Here is a 15,324-nt window from a genome sequence, read left to right as displayed (position 1 = left end):
TATATTCTTGGTAATTTATAAATTAATTAATTAAATGTTATAATAAGCATATAATTAATGTAAATGTCAATAAAATCAAGTAAATAAATATTGGAAAATTAAATGAGAAAATATTTGAATATGCATTTATATAATTTAAATTTATTTTCAAAATAACATAATATTTTTTTTATTATTCTATTTTTTATTACAAATTTTAAAATATAAATATAATGTATTATATTATTAATATATAAAACAATAAATTATATATAAATAATTATACATTATTATATAATATTACATATACATAAATTATATTATTATTATATTCTATAATTTATAATAAAAAATATTAATTATAATACAAATAGTAAATGATCTGGAATATACAAATTATAATACAAATTAATTTATATACAATATAATTATATATGCACAGATTATATATATAATTATTAAATACAATTTTTTTTTTTTATAATTAATATTTAAGATATTTTTATATAGTACAATTTACTTATATATAATATAATTATATTTAAAATTATGTACAATATTTGATATAATATCTTGCTTTGTTATTATATAATATAAGATCTACTTTTTAAATTAATATTATAGTTATATATTATTTAATGTTATATTTTATACTAGAAATTGTTAAATAGAATATATAATATATTTGTTATATAGTTTTATCTCTAGATCTCTCCCTCTCTTTATGTCTCTTTGCATCCCTCTCCTCTCCTCTATCTTTCCCCTACATCTCTATCTTCTCTATTTCTCTCCCTACATCTCCCTCCCTCTCTATTGATTTATATCTCTCTACATCTCTATCTTCGTCTCCATATACCTCTCCCTCCCCATCTCTATCTCTATATCTCTCACACATACACTCTTGGCCCACTTGTCTGCTCTCTCTCTCTCTCTCTCTCTCTCTCTCTCTCTCTCTCTCTCTTTCTCTCTCTCTCAATTGTCTCCATGACCTTCTTTATCTCTCACTCTTTCCCCTTCACATCTATCTTCTCATCTCTCCCTATCCCTCTACCTATATATCATTATATGTCTTTCTCTCTTATTTAATCCATCTCTCCCTCTACCTCTCATACTCTCTTAAAGTTGCGTATATATATCTCTCTATATATATCACTTCCTATATTTTCATCTTTCTATCTCTCCATCTACCCCTCATTCTCTCCTTATTTCTATCTCTATTTTTTCCTCTCCCTATCCCTCTCCCCTTCCATCTCCCCCTCTCTATACATTTATTTCTCTCTCACTTCCTATATCTTTCCCAAGTCATATCTGTCCCTATCTCTCCTTTCTATCCCTATCTCTCCCACTTTCTATCCATATTTCTTCCTCTCCGACTCTCCCTATCAATAGGTCTCTTTTTATCTCTCTCTCTCTCTCTCTCATCTCTCTCTCTCTCTCTCTCTCACACACACACACACATACACAAACACTCCTTATTTCTCCTTCACTGTCTCTATCTCACTCTATCTCCCCTTTCCACCTCTCTCTATTACTTGTCTCTATCACCTTTATCTCTCATTAATGTGCCCTCTATATCTATCTCCCTATGTCTCCCCCCTCTCTATCTATAACTTATTATCTCTACATCTCTCTCACTTTATATCTTTACCTCTCTATTACCATCTTTATCTCCCCCTTACTCCCCTCCCTATCTCTTTCTATCCATATCTCTCTACCTCTATTTCCCTACCTCTTACTCTATCTCATTACCTCTCTCTTATTCACTCTATCTCTCCTACCCTCCCTATCCTTCTTCATATCTATATATCTCCTTCTATCCATATCACTCCCCTCCATATCTATCTATTAAGTTATTTTTCCCTCTCCCTTCCCTCCCTCTCCTTCTCTTTTTTTCCTTCTCTACCTCTATCTCCTTACATCTCTCCCCTAGTCATTTTATCTCTCCCACTTTATATATTGGGCCATCTTTCTCTCTCCCCCCTATTCTTGATCTCCCTCCTCTACATATCTTCCCTCCTTTCCCTTTGTCTTTCTCCCTCCACCCGATCTCTACTCTCCCCATCTCACTCCCTCGCTCTCTTTGCATCCCTTATATATATATCTAGATTTCTACCCCTCTTCCCCCCTCCCCTCCCCTCTCTCTCTCTCTCTCTCTCTCTCTCTCTCTCTCTCTCTCTCTCTCTCTCTCTCTCTCTCTCTCTCTCTCTCTCTCTCTCTCTCTCTCTCTCTCTCTCTCTCTCTCTCTCTCTCTCTCTCTCTCTTCCCATATATATCTATATCACCCTCTTTCTCTCCACCTCTCTCTATCTCCCTCTATTTCTCTCAATCTCTATTTCTCTATCTCCACTTCTTTATGTTTGTATGCCTCTCTATCCATCTAATCATCTCTCTCTTTCTCTCACCCTCTATATCTCCTTATATATCTATATATCTCCAACCCTACCTCACTATTTATATATCTCTCTATCTCTTCCTCTTCCTCTATATATTGGTATGTCTCTCCCTCTCTCCTATTATTTCTCTGCCTCCTCTACCTATCACTCTTTCTTTATCTTCCCCCTCTTTAACTCGCCCATCTCTCCTTCCCTCCCTTCCTCCATATCTCTTTTTTATATCCCTATATCTTCTTCTCTCTCCCTTTCACTCCTCATATATATCTTTATATCTCTATTTCCCCATCAGTCTACCTAGCCATCTATATTACTCTCTCTATCTCTTCCCCTCCCTCCCCCCCTGCCCCACACACACACATTCACCTCCCTCTTCCTATATATCTCTCTATCTCTTTCTCTCTATCTCTCCCTCTTTGCATCTATTTTTGTCCCTCTTCCTCTCTCCTTATATCTTCATTTCTACATCTATGTTTATCTCTCCCTCTATCTCTAAACTATCTCTAAACATGTTTCCCTCTCTCTATCCATACATCTCTCTCCCTATATCTCCATCTCCCTCCTTTTAAATTTTTTCCATAATATAATGCCCCAAGCTTTCACACAAGACATTAATTAAACCATTGAACAAACAATTTTTTTGCATTGTACGTGACATTCACATAGTGCATTACACACCAATGTGCACACAAGGTATCAAGACAAGCACAATGACACACAAGATGACATCACCAATGCATCAAATGTGGAGGCACAAATCGAAAGACTTCACTAATCATGTGAAAGGTAATTGTTAAATTTGTTGCACAAACAACATCATTTTCTAAATAGTCTATTGATTGAGCTCATGTGTTGCAAATGTATGCAACCAATGGACCAAAAATTAATCCTAATCGACCTTCCACACCTCTTCATCATACCCATTGCACACCAAGGTGCACTTGCTAGTGTAGACCATTTGTTCAATCCTATAGTGTTTGTAATTGTATGGAAAATGTTTGATATAACTCTATTTGATAAATCTATGTTGTTTTGTAAAGTGTTTCAAAAAATGATTTTGATTGTGATTATATTGTGCATACTATAGATCTTAATATATGAATCTTCCTACTACAAATCCCAATACATGAATCTTCCTATTCTTTATTTCAAAGATTTGATGTTAGTGATAAATAAATGATTTCTATATAAAAAATTATTATATTATTCAACTTAAAAAAAACAAAAACATTTTGTGATATGTTACTTTGGTCACTATTCTTCTTTATCGTTTCAAATCAACTATGCTCACTAATTGTTTTAGTAGGTGTTTACAACATGATGGTTTCTAATTTTTTAAAGTTGAATGCCATTGTGAGGTAGGTAGGCAATTTTAGATTGAAAGCTACTCATTATTAGTAGCACTTGCATCAAATGGAGGTGCAATGGTTACACCAATAGTAAAATATGCATTAAGTGATATATTGGAGGGTATGAATTGAAGAATGTGAGAAATGAATATAATAGCGTCCTGATAGTAGTATCATAGTGTTCTAGTAGTAGTATCTTGTGAGGATGATTGAGTTTATATGACCTTGAGATATTTACAATGTTGACATGTTCTTTGCTACGATGTAGTAGTGCATTTCACTCAAAAGAAGGGAAGTGAATTGCCTCGAGTTATTTGCAACTTTGATTCACTAGGTATTTTGTGCCAATGATTTATTCTAACTTCATGTTCTCAGCTCTTTGTACAATATATTACATTAAAAAAGAAATAAACGATTTACAATTTATATTATTTGACACATCAAGTGAGAGATTAGTTTGTTAATTAGGGAGCTTTCATCACCACATTAAATTCACTTTCTTCTACAAACATTCTTTGTTCAAGGAATTATTCACAACTTACGTCATGTCTCATGTAAAATGAAACAAAAAGATCAAAATAATGTTTTCAGATTTGATTTTTTTGTATAAAGAAATTGATTATATAAGTATATTTGATTATAAATTTACAACATATATTCTTTATAATTTTTTATTTTTTTTTTATCAATAAAGGGCAATAGCTGGAATATATTTAAAATATAGTATAATATTACATTAGAAGTCTATAAAACATTAAAAGATGAAAAACATACCATAAGAAAATTAGGAAAAAATGCCCAACTAGAGCAAGAGACCAGAGCCCAGCGAGTAAAATGAGACCATTTCTACATACAAAACAAAGTTAAAAGTTTCAAACGAGAGACCAAAGAGAACAAAAGACTCTCAAAGCATATTCTTTTTATTTATCAGTAATATTTTGTATTTTATTGAATAAAACTAAACAATACATCTTCATCTGGATTATATTCCTCAAACCACCCAAAAAGTCACCCATAAAAGACTCCAAACAACCCATAAAAAAAGTATCCATAAACCCGTAGTCTGCACAAACCCTACCCCACATCTACAAGTATGAGAATAACATACACATAGTGCCAGACAAAAAATTGGCATAAACTATTCAAACTATTCTAACTGAAAGTTCAAATTTTCAAAACAAGAATTTAACATAAAAAAGAAATGGCATGAAGAGGTACCCTTCCCTGCAGCATGTTTATCTCTCTTTCTTCACCGCCTTTGCATTCGATGAGCTCGCAACTTCCCTAGCCTTGTTCACTTCACCAGTCGGTTTGTTAGCCTACGACATATTCTGCTTGGCCATTTCCGTAGTTAGGTGCCTGGTTATCGGTCACATCCTTTGCTCCTCCTCCACCACCCTAGCTTCCTCCTTCGCTTGCCTGATAATCTCCTCCAATTCCATGATTTGAATGTACATTATCAGGCCCTCCCAACCTCTCCTCGCATCATCCTGAAATCTTGTTTTTACTTCTTCTCGATGTCTCAGAAAAGGAATTCATGCCTGCCTCTAAGCTCAACGTGCTCCTCCGGAATGCCTTCCGAAACATTAAAGCCGCATCCCGGGACCGCCCACTCCAACAAAGATTCCATATTGAGCAAATAATCTCTTGGCGCTATCATCGTCATCACTTTTCTCACCTCCACACGAGAATAAGCAAATTCGAGTCCCCACACCATAATTAAGGCGTAGATAACCACCCTTGTTCTGTATCTATGCTCGATAACAACCACCTCCTCACCAAGAACTAGTTGAACAACCCTCAAGAACAGGGGGTCCTTTGGAATGAACATGTTTTGCAGCCATTTTGAAGGAACCAAACCCCGAAAAGAAAGCATAAGCTTAGTTGTTTTGAGTATGAAATTGGCTTCCATATCGCACTCCCCACAAAATCGCCTAACTCTACATAGAGAGCACTATTGCCACCACCAAAATCGCTCGACTGCCACAATGAACGAATGCAAATTCTCATTCTAACAATAAATGAAGCTCTCCCAACTCCCGCCGTCAATGCAAAGGATTTTGGCATTAATTGCTTGTAATACTCGAGCCAGCCTAGGCACACGAACAAAGAGAAAAGAAATACATTTCACACATTTCAAGTATGACAAGGTACTGTACTTAGAAGATTATCTTAACTCCATTGAATGGTACTATCATTTCCATCCCACCACCTCACCTCTACCTTAGCTAAATCACATGCCACATTGGACAATCCATCAGCACTGGCATTTCCACTTCTCCTTACATGAGAGATGCAAAAATCTTGAAAAGATTTTAATATTGAGCAGATTAATGTGATAAACTTATTTAATCTCCAACTCGGGGTTACTCCTTTCATGATTGCGTTAACCACAACTTGCAAATCTCCCCTAAATGGACTTTTGAAACCTTCATGTTTACTGCCAAATCAGCTGCTAACAAAACTGCTTGCACCTCTGCCTCATTATTTATTCCATCTTGTAGTCTTTTTGCTCCTTTAAAAAGAACCTTCCCTTCATCATCGCAAGCTACACATCCCGCTCCAAAAGTACCGGGTTACCCCTAGAAGCCCCGTCATAGTTGATCTTAACCCATCCTCGTTCGGGTTTTAACCAAATCTCCTCCTTGTTTCCAAAGTTCTTACAAACAGGATTAACCCATGAACAGATGTCAGAGCATTATCTTTATTTATATATTCTATATAAATTATATCTTCTATATGATTTAAATAATTTATAAAAAAAATTATTACGACTATGATTTCATAAAAGAGGTTAAAAGAAAAGTCATTATTAAAATACATTATTTTAACCTTTACAATACTATTAACTAAATCTTATCAATTCCTTTTCAAATTAATTTTCATCCTTATTATTATTTAAAATTAAAATTTATTTTAACTAATATAATTAAAAAATCATTTCAAATTAAAATACTAAGATTTTACCTATTCTAATCCCCTTCTCCTTTGGTTTTACTCACCCACGTGCGAATAAGAACGACAGGAAAATAAATGGTGAAATAAGATTGACCACTTTGCCTCTAAATCATTGAATATTCATTTAAAGCGGCCTCTAAACTGCAATTTGGTCACTAAATTGCAATTTGAATACTAAATTTCAAAAAGCAAACTGCCTATAAAATTTTGCAGCTTAAGAAAATAACAAGATATTCCAACAGTTGTATCGGAAATTCGCGAGATTACCGCTTCAAAACCTTTTATTTGATTTGAAATTTTTGATCTCGGCGAATTTTATCCGACTTCCGGTGGGCAAAGGCTTGTGAGGTACCTAGGTACATGATGGTTTCCGAATCGTTTAAAGTTGATTGCGTTGTGAGGTACCTAGGTAATTAATTTTAGATTGAAAGAAAGCTACTCATTTTAATTATATTTCCGTCATAAATCTGCTGATCTGGGAACCTCATTACCGTGACATTTCCATTAAAAAGAGCATCGGGTTTTACAAAATGAGCGTGTCGTCTGTAACCCGCCATAATACCCGATATAAATCCCTGACCAAAAAAAGCTGAGTTTACCTAGTAACGCGCCTTCTGTGTTTTTTCTTTGCTCCCCGCCTATCTTTCTTTTTACGGCATGGCGGCTTCTTCAGAGAAAACCGCGCCATCAAATAATAGGCAGGGCGGAGGGAACAATGAAATTGTTGAGGTTTTTTCAATACCCATTTCAACGAAGAAGCGCAAGAGAGGAGAGGAGTCGAAAAATGAGAGGCATACAAGTAGCAAAGGCAAGGAGAAACAAGAAAAACCTACACCCGCCTCCGCTGCAAAGAAAGTCAGATTCCAGGAGGAGGTAACAACTGAGACCAAAGAAATTGATGAAAGGGAAAACAGCATTTTGAAAAGGAGAAAAGAGAGCAGTCTGGTGGAGAATGATAAAAAAAAAGATGAAGGGAAAGAAAAACACTCAAGTGTCGAGGTAACGATTTCGAAAAACTCTTGTTTATTATCATTTTAATATATATATGTTTTTTGTTTATAGTGGCATTAAAATTTGAATTTGATGGTGGTTTTCAAATCCAAATTTCAAACCAGGTGCTGGATCACATTCACACCAAGAATATGATTGAGGGGTGTGTGAAATCTATGATAAGTGAAGCAAAACAAGAATTTGGGAAAGAGAACAAGAGTATTATGGATGCCTTTCAAAATAAGGCGAGACAAGGAAATGAGAAGCGCAAAGGGTCAGCCTCTTACAAGCACAGGGCTGATATGTTTGATAGTTTACCTTGTTCTCATTACATAAGAAGCGATATGTTGGAAGCCCCACTGAGTGATTTTGAAATTGAAGAACTAAACGAGAAGTGGCGGCAGGTGCAAGAAACTGAGTTGAAAGCTAGGATTGGACGAGTTGCGTTAATGAATGAAGAACTGCAAATGAGGATGGCGCGAATTCGTAAGGAGTCGAATGATAAACGTTGTTAGGGTTTTTGTTCTTAGACTATACGTTTTACTTGTGAAGATTTTATGTTGGCAGTGAGTTAACTGCTGTTCAAACTTTAGACCTTGTTTTATTGCATTTTGTTATTTTGTTCTATCTTTAGCAGCAACTCTAATTTCAGCTAAAGTGTATAGGCTAGGAAATTTCCAGTTTTTGGCAGTTTGACTGATGCAAGATAAGATGCACGTACCGTTCTTAGCCATCTTCATCTAAAGAAAATGCATGGGTATAAGACTTGAATGATATCTCATTTCTATTTTAAGCTACTGCAATATATTTCTCAAGGCAGTTGTAGTTTTTTTTTCTTTCAATCAGTATAAAGAAAAGAAATAGTTGTAGATTTGAAAGTTAAATACTCTGTATTCTCACCATTTGCATTTTCAGCAGTATGTGTTTGTAGATTAGAGTAGTCAGAGATTATTGTTTTTCACCATTTGCATTTTCAGCAGGATATTGTATTTTGATTGTTGAGTAGTGAGTACTAAGCATTTCAATTGTGTGAATACCAAATATTGTAGTCCGTTTTGCTTTTTCTTCTTTTAGAAGGAAGATATATATTTTATTGGTGACTATTGAGTGTAGGTTTTACGATCGCTGGGATAATTTGGAACTGTTATAGATCAGCTGGTTAAAGAGATTCAAAGAGTACTTTTACACAATGTACTTTAGTCAATAATTTTCTGATAATGCTTAAATTGTTGTTTTGAAAGGAGTACTTTTACACAATCTACTTTAATTTATAGATGCCAACTATTCAAGCACAATTTCTTTGTGTTGAGATTATAGGGTGTTTCAAAACAATGTTATTTTTTGATCCATGAATGTTGCAAGGTTGCTATCTCAATATTTCAAGTGGAATTTGGTAGATCGAAGAAGTTTTTTTTATAGTTCCAGGCTGAATGATCCCTTCACAAAATAACCACATGAAGTTCCAGGTTGAATGATCCCTTAACAATTAACTCTTGAAGTATGTGTTTGTAGATTAGAATAGTCAGAGATTATTGTTTTTCACCATTTGCATTTCAGCAGGATGTTGTATTTTGATTGCTGAGTACTAAGCATTCCAATTTTGTGAATGCCAAATATTGTTGAATACTGAAACAGGCTACAATTGTGTGAATACCATCTTCATCTAGAATTGTTTGCCAATATAAGCAATGCAGTAAAATATTGGCATTCTAGATTAGGGTAAATTGTACTCAGAATTGTCCATTATAATACCAAATATTATTTGAACAATTGTTATTTATAATCAGCTCTTACCTTCAAGGTTGAGCATTCCAATTGTGTGAATACCAAATATTGTTGAAATTTAGTCCCAAGAAATTTAATTTGCTTGGATGAGCCTAATGCTAAAAATATTATGAAGAAGAAATGATTGGTGAGTAGTTCATCTAAATAATTAAATAGTCAATTTTGAGAGGTTCATGAGGCTCTATGTTACATTCTAGTAAACTGGTAAACTGGTAATGTTTGCTACATGTGTAATTTGCAATCTGTTATATCATTTGTGTGTATGTTATGAAATATTGATGCTCCAACTTGTATTATGAAAAACAAAAATCTCATCAAATAGAGGTATTTAGTATTTACAGATTAGATTGGACTTTGCGGACACTCAATGCACTCTACAATTCACTTTCCTTGTTTAGTTCCTTGGAGGCAGGTGGTTGCACCTGGGCTCCACATAAAGGGTGTATTTTATTTTATCTGATTATTTTTGTTTTCAGAATTGCCCCAACGAGACGGTGTAGATGCACACCGAGATCTCTGCTCACATGTTCATAATGCATTGATTTGATCTATATGCTTGGTGTGTGAGCTGACCCCTACCTAGCATCTATCTGTCAATTCCTACTTCTGATCTATATGCACTTAAATCTGTTAAGTTTTCGCAGCAGCTGGGCAGATTGGTTCAAATGGTTCTCAATTTTAATTGCTATTCGTCCTTGGAAATTCTGCCCCCTTTTTCATTGCTTTGATGGATGCCCATACCCATTTTGGCATAGGCAGGGAGAATGCTGGCAAAAGTTGTGGAGTCTGCCTTTACACCTGTCAATTACATTTGCTCGAAAGTTTCTAAAGCCTTTTCAACATATCCATTCTGCGCATATCCTGCAATCATTGCAGTACCCAAGATAAATATTTGGTGAATGTTCCAAATCTCCCATCTTGGCTCAGGCTGGGAGTATTCTGATCAGGTTGGAGACTTGTTTGTTGTATATGGCCAAATGGTGTGACTGCCTTTAAGGAAACCCATGTCTCCCCAAGCTTTAAAATATTTTCAAAAGAGGAGGTATTAAAAATAAATTAAACAATTATATTTAAAATAAATAAATTTACAATTATATTTATAATTATCAAAATAAATTTACAATTATATTGAAAGTAGATATATTGTAAGTATAAATTATATAGATTTAATTTTTAAAATGATGTCTATGTTTTGAAGAAATAATTTTATTTTGTAGTAATTAGAGAATATAAGATCAAATATTTTGTTTAATAATTATAAACAAATATATTTTTATATAAATATTTTTAAATAAAGAATTAATAATAAATAAATAGATAGTTGTATTGAATTAGATATATTGTGAATTAGATTTTAGATATGATATATATTTAACCAAATAATTTTATTGTCTATTAATTTAATATTATAAGATTGGAAATTTTATTTTCTACTAATTAAATATTATTAGATTAGATATTTTGGTTATGTTATGGTGTGACAAATTTTCTTGTTGTTTAGGCTTCGGTGAACAACTATACCCCTAATAATGACAACTTTTTTTGATATTGGTATTGCTTTGTTGAATTTGTGTCAGGCTATAGCAGATCCACAAGTTGGCCAAGATGTTATTACTATATCTAGTAATGACCCTGAGAATAACATAGTTCCACCACAAGGAAATGAGACACCTTTATCTATAATAGACTCAACATTTGTGGACTAGCCAGGCTTTTACCAAAGCAATATAGAAGACTTTGCAAACAACATCATAAAAAGATGTGAAGAGACTCTTGAAGAAGCTATGCAATCAATCTATGACGTACGCTTTGTGCAAGAGTATGAGGTCGAGTTGGTGCAAGAGACTTTAAAAACAATGTATGCAGTTATACCATTCCACATTCCTCTTTTCTAGAATTCTAGATTACATGCACTCACAAATCGTTACACAATTCAAGCCTCAATTTATGTATCTTATCTAGTTACTCAAGCTACAAATTTTTTTCTTGCATACAACAGCTTGATGTACACATCTAATCATATCGTTTCTTTGCTTGTATAGGTCCATGGAATACATTGCATCTCTCACAAAACATCATGCCCATAATATAACACCAAAGTATATATTTCTTTATTATGTTAATGATAACATTTACTAATTAAAAACAAGCTTGAACTCTCCTCCTAATTTCCATGAAAAAAAGAAAGAGAAGTGAACCTCCTCTGTCCGATTTCATCGACAAGGGTATCGATTACTTAACACAGAATTTTCTCCAAATACCTCAATTCTTATGTTCATCCTGGGCTTCTGAACTGATGTTATTAGAAAGGCAAGAAAGCTATTTAACGACACATTTTCCAAAGTAGAGAAAATCGAAAGAGGAAAAATCTTAGGGGCTAAGGTAGACAGGTTATCAAATCTTGCTATAGAAGCTTATCACTAAATTATATGAATTTTTCTTCAATTTTTTGCAAATCCTCTACCGAAACAAGGGGCATGTAGTGTCCACCCTTGATTTGACTTGTTTTGATTAGAGTTGATTTCTATTTCATGCGTGATAGACTTATCTCGACTATTTATAATGATTTGGATGATGATTATTCATGTGTTTTAGTTACGCATTGTGATGATAGACATTATTGGGCATACGCTATTTTGGATGATTTATACGATGTTGATACTATCATTATTGATCATGTTATTTGATGGATACTATATGCTTACTATGTGATAGATTATATTGATCATGGATTTGATGTTGAATATGATTACACTAACCCTATTTCATGATTACATTTGATGATATGCTTATGAGATGTGTTTGACTATTGTTTGACTATCTTTGTGATAGAGACAATTCCACATCACTCATTGTGAGCGGGATGTGTCGTCGCGACTTTCTATCACTTGTCTGTTATGATATATATGTATATGTTGTATTATCGTTTTGTGGTTGCAGGACCTTGCAAGTACCAGACATCGATTCCACTTGGCTTCACAGGTCTAAGCGTGTCTTTAATTCCAATGGCTTATATGGTTTGGAGATGACATTAGTTCTATAATAACCCACCTTGATTAACCCAACAAAATTTGACCCTTTTTTTTTTTGTTTAATTTAATCATTTATGTTTGATTCAATCGCATACTCTGGGCATCCATCCATTAGGATTAGGCATTCATCCATTCGGGATGAGCATCCAACCATACGGGTTAGGCATCTATCCAATACCGGATAGGCATCTACCCATACGGGGTAGGAATCTATCCAATTAGGATAGGAGGTGCTCTGGCCAGAGACTTAGACTCATCGGGACCATTCGGGTCCTGAGTCACTCACTAAGTACTACACTCTTCAAATAGGAGTGCACCGAGGTCGCCGTCCTTAGGAGAAATTAAAATAACATAATACAAGCTTGAATTTTGCCTCGGAATTTGGCTTAAAGCCTCGGGAAGTCAAGCGAATCCATACGGAATTCCTTCCGAGTATGCATTGAATTACTTTTCCCTTTTTATTAAACTTATCTTTCAAATTAGGATTCTACTCAATCCTTCTTCTTACCAAACCTAGACCCCATCCACGAACGCCTGAGTACTAGGGACAACTCCGTCCCTAGACTGCCTACATACCTGTTTCGGCACGGGATCAAGGCGTAAAGTATGTAGTTCTATTTTCTACTCTATGGTTTGGTGTAAACTGATTAGTGGGTATGCAACCTTTTCTAGGGTCAATGTCCCAAACAGTTTCTCTGCGATTGCTACCCACAGTGGTAGCACTTAAGCAAAGGCTCAAGATGGCCTATTGCTTGTGGCATAAAACAACTAGATCCTAATACCTATCATAAGCGTCACCCTTGACCAATTGTCAATCGTCAACAATTCTTCGAGATTAAATCAATTTCATAAAAGCATTTCACTCAATCATCCCTATAGGGGTTTACTATGGTTTAACTCAGCGGATGAAAGATCATTTTTAAATTATCTTATTAGATTATCGATCCAAGGGGGATTACCCGCCCCTTGGACTTTAACTTCCAAGTGTCCTTTATTACTCCCCAACGATTTATAGGGACGATGCCACAGACGTCATTGATGCAGCTTTATTGGGCATTAAGTGCAGTAGTTCAACACGACGACATTACCCGTAAGCGTGACTTAGAGGCACTGTATATACTGAACGCTGCTAGGTTTTGGTTTTCCAACTTCCTTTATTTAGTTTTCTAACTAAGAAGCTATGAAAACATCATGCTTGAAAACAATTATGAAATGAATGTACGTAATTAGACATTGTAAAGTTTAATTAATTGAAATAACTACCTCGATGGTATTCATGTACCACTTGATTAAAAAAATACCATCTTTCTACAATTAATATTTCAAACTTGAAATCTAACTTACATAATAATGACAATTACGAACTCACATATTGATAATTAAAAACGTGTAACTTGCATGGGGATGAAAATGTCAATAAATGCAATTAATGTATAAGTAATTTGCATGATACAAGAATAGTGTAACTTGCGTGCAAGATTAAGCAATGTATTATTCCTACCACGCGAATAATTAATTATAGTCATAGGTTCCAAAAATAGCAATTAGTTTAGACATTTTTTGGTTCAATCATGAATTAATTATTTTTTATGAATCGAAAATGCCAACTAAGTGGCCCAACGAATCTTAAATAGATTGAAAGATCTAATTATAATTTAATTTTACAATTATAAAATTTACTAAATTTACTAAAGATAATTTAATTATAAATCTACCTAAGTTGATTTTACTTAAACTAAGTAAATAAATATATATACAAAAACAATTTAACAAACTCATTTGCCAAAAAAAAAAAGAATTTATGTTGTGGCTTTTAATAGGCAAGTGGAAGAGGGGGCCCATGAGTCCCATTACCACTGCGGACCTGCGGGTACAGGCTCGCAGTGGTGGGGGACCGCCGTGGTCCCAACCACTACCCTGCGGCCACTACTATAAGAGTGACCACAGGGTAGTGGGGGTACCCCTCCTAGCCGCCATAATAAGTCCACCCACTCCCCCTGCGTCGACACATTGTTCCATGTGGAGTTTAATCTACGGATTTTGCATTGTTTCGCATATAAATTTGTTTGGCATAAATTTTAACAATAATATAAATACTTTATATATATATATATATATATATATAGTTTTCATTTTCAATTTATTTAAGCATAGAGAGAAATATATAAACAGATATATGTGTAATAGAAATATTAATGTAAAACAAGTGAGAATAAGAATTTATTCACAGGGTTGAATAACACAGAGAACTAAATTGTTTCAGCAATGTACAGAACTAATATTCACAGAGAGATTTATACTTCATTTTTCACAGAGAGTAATGGATACAATGAGGTTTATATTTTATTATCAGACATTTTTTGTTCATAGAGAAGTAAGACTGCTCATAAGGAATTGAGATTTATGATCAAATCTACATTCAGAGAGAGAGAGAGAGAGAGAGAGAGAGATGGGTTTTTACTTAGGGGGAAAAAAAAAATTTAAATAACTTCATATGCAGAATATCAACTTGTATTCACATAGAGGTAAGATTATTCACCGGGATATAAGATTTAATTACAGAAATAAGATTTACATTCAGATTTCCATTCCAAGAGCGAGAGAAATTAATTTAAGAGAAGAATAATAAGGAACAAGATTCATACGCAAGTGATTATCATTTAATAACACAGAGAGGAGTTTAATCTCAGAAAAAGAAATTTAAATAAGGGAAATATGATTTTTGCACAGATCAAAGAAAAAATCTTTTGGAAAAGCAAAAGTAAGATCTGATATATATTTTCTAAAGAGAATTAAATAAATAATAAAGCTATCTTTTACATGCATTATATGAAAGTACTT

This window comes from Cryptomeria japonica, unplaced genomic scaffold (genome assembly GCF_030272615.1).
Source record: "Cryptomeria japonica unplaced genomic scaffold, Sugi_1.0 HiC_scaffold_13, whole genome shotgun sequence".
NCBI classification, from domain to species: Eukaryota; Viridiplantae; Streptophyta; class Pinopsida; order Cupressales; family Cupressaceae; genus Cryptomeria; species Cryptomeria japonica.
The sequence above is the reverse complement of the archived record's forward strand: the minus strand, read 5'-3'. Positions refer to the sequence as shown.